The sequence below is a fragment of the Rutidosis leptorrhynchoides genome, chromosome 3, assembly GCF_046630445.1.
Source record: "Rutidosis leptorrhynchoides isolate AG116_Rl617_1_P2 chromosome 3, CSIRO_AGI_Rlap_v1, whole genome shotgun sequence".
NCBI classification, from domain to species: domain Eukaryota; kingdom Viridiplantae; phylum Streptophyta; class Magnoliopsida; order Asterales; family Asteraceae; genus Rutidosis; species Rutidosis leptorrhynchoides.
The window spans coordinates 328,310,472-328,316,894 of NC_092335.1; the positions used below are offsets into that span (position 1 = coordinate 328,310,472).

General features: G+C 37.4%; 1 long non-coding RNA gene across 2 annotated transcripts; it reads right to left on the reverse strand.

Moving 5' to 3' along the window:
* Positions 1 to 2,689: 2,689 nt before the first annotated feature.
* On the reverse strand, positions 2,690 to 4,488 carry LOC139897500 (uncharacterized). 2 transcript variants are annotated; one of them, XR_011776595.1, is made up of 4 exons: positions 4,218 to 4,488; positions 3,010 to 3,286; positions 2,818 to 2,917; positions 2,690 to 2,719 (listed from the first exon to the last, which is right to left on the reverse strand). It is a non-coding gene; the product is annotated as an uncharacterized lncRNA (long non-coding RNA). The 2 variants fall into 2 exon arrangements; XR_011776594.1 differs by lacking the exon at positions 4,218 to 4,488 and having other exon boundaries at positions 3,010 to 3,608.
* Between the last annotated feature and the right edge of the window lie 1,935 nt (positions 4,489 to 6,423).

The following is a 6,423-nucleotide window of genomic DNA, read 5'->3' on the forward strand; positions in this document are numbered from 1 at the left end:
TCATGCCCGTTTCTCATCTTCATTCTATAAAACGGAATAGGTTAAACAACGAAACGAAAGGAAACGACATACATATATATATATATATATATATATATATATATATATATATATATATATATATATATATATATATACACACACACACACACACATACCATACCGCCCCATCTTGCTTGACATTCGTCGTACATCGCTCGTTTGACACGATTTGCACCCGTAACAATGGTAGCTAGTCATTGTTACACGAGCACATCGCATTAACTTGCTAGTACAACGTCTATCTTGCATGATGATTGCTAACACAACACAAAACAATTAGCGCAAGGTTAGTTCATATAAACGTAGACACTAACCAATCCCGGTCCGACCCGTCTCCTACAAGCCCCGCATAAAACGCATACACAATAAAGTCTAAGTCTAGACACCTATCTCAAGTTGCCTAAATCCCTTAGACCATGCTCTGATACCACTTGTAACAACCCATCCCGAAATCGACACACATTTTTTTTACAAGACAAGGCTGACTGAACCAAGGCGCGGCGCGCCTGGCTTAGCCGCGGCGCGGCTCGACTGATATGCTGAAAGTCATCAACCTTATAAAACGGCTAACAGTTTACCCTATATCCCGCGGCGCGCCCCATAGGGCCGCGGCGCGGCTCCACTGATTTGCTGATTCCGCTTATAAAGATTTATACAAGTCCCGATAAAAATAAGTTTCGACCCACGAGTTTAAATACCAAACAAAAAGCCGAGCATGGTGTTTGGGGTTAAACTACCCAAAACTAGGTCGAACTTCAAAAGCAATACACTAGCATAATCGTTAAGGAGCCCGCTAGTCTAAGCAAATACCCTTGCCTTTATCCATGCCGGAGCCTAAAAAGGTAAACAATGAGAGTGTAAGCAAAACGCTTAGTGAATGCAATAGTTATACACATACATATATAATATACCTACTTGCAATCACTTACACATTTACCGCATACACGCTAGCAACCTCAAATAACATACCATCGCAAAGTATAACGCTAAATCTCCAATACCACGAGCTAGCACAAACATTAGCATATAATTCAAACATTTTAATATGCTATACTACTACGCGAAACCATGGTTAACCAATCGCACAAGTGAATGGTACTCGCGAAAGACCATCGGAGTTCGCAACATCCATTTGTGTACTTAACACCGCATATCACTAATCCCCCGGGTGGCATCTTAACACCTCGATACTTCACCCCGAGTGGCATCTTAACAACTCGATGCTTCAACCGTCAATTTTTTTTTACTTTCGGGAGTGGAGTCTTAACACCTTGACACTTCACTCCCGGGTGGCATCTTAACATCTCGACACTTCACCCCGAGTGGCATCTTAACACCACGATGCTTCACTCACCTACGCATATAATTATTCCACTCACCTTAACGCCTTTTGTGAATGATAACCGAGCTTGCAACCTTCAATGTAACGTACCTATTACATTATGCATATAATCAATCACACAATCAAGTTGGTCAACCAACTCACTCACCATCCTAGTGTCATTTTAACTCATAGTGCAAATGTGACCCATTTGCACCCCTAACCCTACACTAGGTCGAGATTACGCCAAATCTCTAACATTAATTGGTTATGGTCTTAATACACTTATAATCACAAGTTTAGTGCATTTTCATACCCAATAGACAATTTAGGTCACCCAAGACTCCCTTGACCCATTTCAAGGTTAACATACCCATTTTGGATCATCCACTAACCCAAATAACACCCATTCACTTAACAACCAAGTGTGCTAGTGATTAACTAACCATTTAAGACTCATAACACCAATTATCACTTTAAAAGCCTAGGTTAGTTATTCTTGAGTCTCCATGACTCAATCTTACCCAAAAAAACCCCAAAATCACCAACAATGAGTTTTATGTTCATCATTTACCCAAACCACAACCCTTAAATAAATCAAAGTAAGGAAATCAAGGTTATGACATACCACCACTATCAAAACGTACCTAGTGACTAGATGAACAACTTTAATACACGAGCTTAGACCCGAAACAAGCTCCTTCTTCCTTGATTTAAGATTTCTCACACTAAAACTCTTTCTCTCTCTCTCTCTAGAATTGAAGTGGAGAAGATAAGGTTGGTGAATGTGAAATTATGAGCCAAACGAGCCTCCTAATGGCCATAAATTCGGCCTCAAGTGAAAAGTCGAAACTACCCCTCATTTAAATTAAATAAGACAAGGAATTTCCACCTGACGCTAGTCGTGCCGTGCCGTAAAGGGCCGCGCCACGGCCCCATGCTGAAACAGAAGCCGCCAGCTTTTATTTTATTTACAAGGTGCACATTTCGAACTTGGGTCTTACAAAATCGTTACATCGCCCTTGAGCCATCAATTCCGGCTAACCCGAATGATGGTGGGTCATGTTTAACCTTCCTTTATGAGATCATCATCTCGTATGACGGTTATTCATGGTACTCCGGACCGGAGAGTTAACGACCCTTAAATCTCCCTTATTTGTTGATCTTGCATGAACTGAACCCCTTGGACCATTGCTTGATCAGTTTGTAAGTTTGATTGGTAACTTACGTCCAAACTTCTTAGTTTTTCCAAATTGTATAATGACAACAACACATTGATTTTCACCTACATTCTCCATGTATTCCAAAAAATCAACATGAAACTGTCCCCATATTGTGCAAGCAAGTGAAACACCACTGTACAATATAATTAAAACAGAGAGTATTAATGTTTGAATTAATTATGTAGAATTTGTAATGTGTTTGATTATGAAGTAGTATAAATTTAATGTTACTCCAAATATTTAAGCTCCAAATTTATATATTTGGATTTCATTTCGTCCCCATCACAACATTGCTTTACTCCACTATAGTAATGAACTCGTCCAAGGACATCTGCATATAAGTCAGAAGTAATATAAAAAGATTTTCCATAATTATGAATTATAAAGCATCAAATTTATATCATATTTGGCATAGATTAATACCTGCAGTTACATCCTCTTCCAACTAACAAGTAGCAAGATCAGTAAATGGTATAAACTTAAAACCATCGCCTCCATTCCATTCAGTAGTTTCAATGTGAAGTACAGTGGTTCTGGGTGTAATCATTGATTTACAATCATGGTCCCAGTGCACACCACTTCCTTTAACTGGATTGTAACCAACATATGCATTTTTTAACAGAAAGTTATGTTATAACTTCATAAGAGGTTCATACTTATCCTTAAGGTGGTTCTTGACTGTGACTCCAATTCTGTCTCCCTAGTAAAATAAAATAACATAACATTCAAACTGTAACATTCATAGTTTTGATTATGTGTATTAGATTATGTGTATAAAAGTAACATTAAGAAATCAATGTAAACATATATGGATATCTTCAATATACATTTTCTGTATGAGTAATAAAACATGATTTGTACATCGTCGTCTAAAATAACCAAGTCCAATAAAGGCTTTCCATGGTCGAAATTCTTCCTAGTTACACTTTCTACTTTTAAAACCTTCACCCTGATGTTGATGTTGGGTTTACTTTGAGTAACATTCCTGATCAAAACATTGGTCATTGCCATTGGAAGAGTACTTTAATTGATGAAATAAGGTTGGTTATAAGAAAACAATGAAGATTAGTGGTCTTAATAATCGTGAATGAGCAGTGAATTTATAATGAAAAGGAAAACATAAGAATCAGTTATATTAGGGAGAGATTGGATGATTGAGGATTTCATGGGTTATAGTTATTCGAATGGCGGTTTTAGTGGAAAGTAAATGTGAAATCTAATCTCCTTAATATCATAAAATATATTCGTATCCATAATTATAAATTCAAACTATAAGTAAAAAAAATTATGTTAACTGACACATATATACGTGTTACAGTAATGAATAACAAAATTATGATAGTAACTAATATAATTAGCTTGAAATTATCGGTTGTATTTTGCAATTAAATAGTGATTATCGATTGAAATTACTAAGTTTTCAACTAAATAACAAAATTTGTGAAGGGCTGCATTTTCAGAGATTAATCAAACGAATGAACCGCTTAAGTAAAATCAAACTGCCATCATCGAAAATCAAAATCTTGGAAACGCGCTTAACAATTCCTACAATTATACGGATCAATTTGTTTAACAATAACAATTAAAATGTTGATGGAAATCAAGTAAGAAGTAATTTAATTTTAACATACCGGAAGATTATGTGACTTCGGATCAATCCAGCAAATGTCAATTCATATTGCAAAACATATTTCCTAGAATTAATTTGGAAGTTCATAATGTAAGTTGGACAATTTATTGTTTAGCCGCCGGATCAAATTAGGGCTTGAACTACTTTGCGATAAACATCCACCAAAAGTTGATTAACGATGAACGATAATAGATCCGTAACTTCAACTTCATGAATGGATAATTTTTTTTTATTCATCTTCGACACAATAGAGGGGTTCAATCTTAATTGTTTTCGATTATACGGTAGTAATTATTCGATGATGGATTACTTTGATTATTTTACGACAATAAAAACCCTAAAATTTGCATAAGCTCGTCAATCGTGTTTCATATGCCCGAATAGTACGGTTTGTTTATGCGGTGTCGTTAGGTCGCAAGATGACGATACGATCTTATCAACAGAGTTTTAAATTTATATTTTGCTGGGCTTAAATCTATTATTCCTTTCTATGGGTTAGCAAGGGTAAATATGACCTAGGGTCGTTCCTTGAGCGGTCGAATTTGAACCGGAGCTTATTCAGATAATTTAATAATTAAGATTGGGTTTGTACACAATTTAGTATCCAAGACTAGTGGTCAGGTACTCCTTTTGTGGAGAGGCAAGATCCTTTTGGTCCCAATAGATTGGCGATTGTTCGGAAAATTCAACAACAAAGTCCAACCAGTTTATTCTAGACACCACTTTTATCCAGAATATCAAATTGTGTAAAGGCTATAGTTGGGTTGATTTGATTTATAATTGTATTTAAAATATTACAGCTAAGGACAGAGAAGACGTGATTCACCATGATTTAAGTTAACATAGTTTCGGAATGATTGCGAGACGCTCATTGGATAGATATACCCTGGTGTAAACACTAGATTCCTTACTAATTGATTTCTCGATTAGCATGTCACGAGGAACTAGACTATCGTGATTCTAATCGGATGGACTATGATCAACTCCCGACGCTTATCCGGTTTAAGGATATAAGCGGCCCATCTTGGATGCAATGCATACCTTGGACGCACGAATGTAGTAGAATAGCCATATATATATATATAATATTCAACCTTTCTTAACACCTTAGTGTATCACCCAAGCTTGATGGCAAGGTTGTAAAAAAAAACTAGCAAGTAGGTGCGGCAAGGGGGTAGCATAAGGGGTATCTCTGGAAAATGGCTTGGAAACCCCTAGTACGTAGGTGCGGCAAGTGGGTTGCATAGGGGGTATCTCTGGCAAATGGTTTGAAAAACCGTGCCAATTAGGTTTGGCAAGTAGGTTGCAAGGGAGTATGTCTGTCAAATGGCTTGAAAACCCCTGGCAAGCAGTTTCTAGTAAGTCGGCGCCTATGCCCAGTGTTGGTGCCTGGTGCTGGGTAAGCCAGTCCTCGTGGCCGTTTCTGGTGTCTGGCGTCTAGCAAGCCGGCCTGCCAAGCCGTTTTTGGTGCTGATTTGATGTTTTGTGTGGATCGTCTTGCTCGTTCCTGAGAACGTAACTTGGTTTCCGGGGTCGTAACTTGTCTTTCACCGTTTTTGCTCCAGAATCTTCGTTTTAGCTCCGTGTTACTTGATTCTTTTTGCATCGCCTTTGTAATTACATAATCTACTAAATTAACTGACAAAGTGATTATTTTGGCGATAAAGTTTGGAACTTTATTGATTTAGGACTTAATATCGGGGGTAAAAACGTGATTTTTAGCCAATATCAAATATCCCACACTTAGACTTTGCTTGTCCTCAAGCAAACCTTTCTTATATTTTTAGTTCAAGGATGCTTCTGAGGTTTCCGTTCTATTGTTAAAGTGGCTTGTTATTTATTATAAGAGCAAAATCAGATAAACCGTCTTCTAAAAGGGTAGAAACTATTTTTGCAAGCATGAGGGGAGGTTACATGACCTTGGCTTCCTTACACGGGTCACTCAAGTCACTCAAGTGGTTGGGGTTCTCTATCAATCTATGAAATGTATTCGCTCATATCCAGTCAAACTCCTTCGGTTAGATAAGGACGGCACGGATCTTCTCCCTAATCATTCTATCAAGATGAAGAACGGGTTTAAAGGTGGGTTTGCGGAGAAAAGTGAAGGTTTTGATATGGCGAAAAGGGTAATTTCAAATCTTTGAAATTTAGAGATATTCGATAGATTACGGTTTCATGAGGATATACTTTTTCTAGGAAAGATGGTA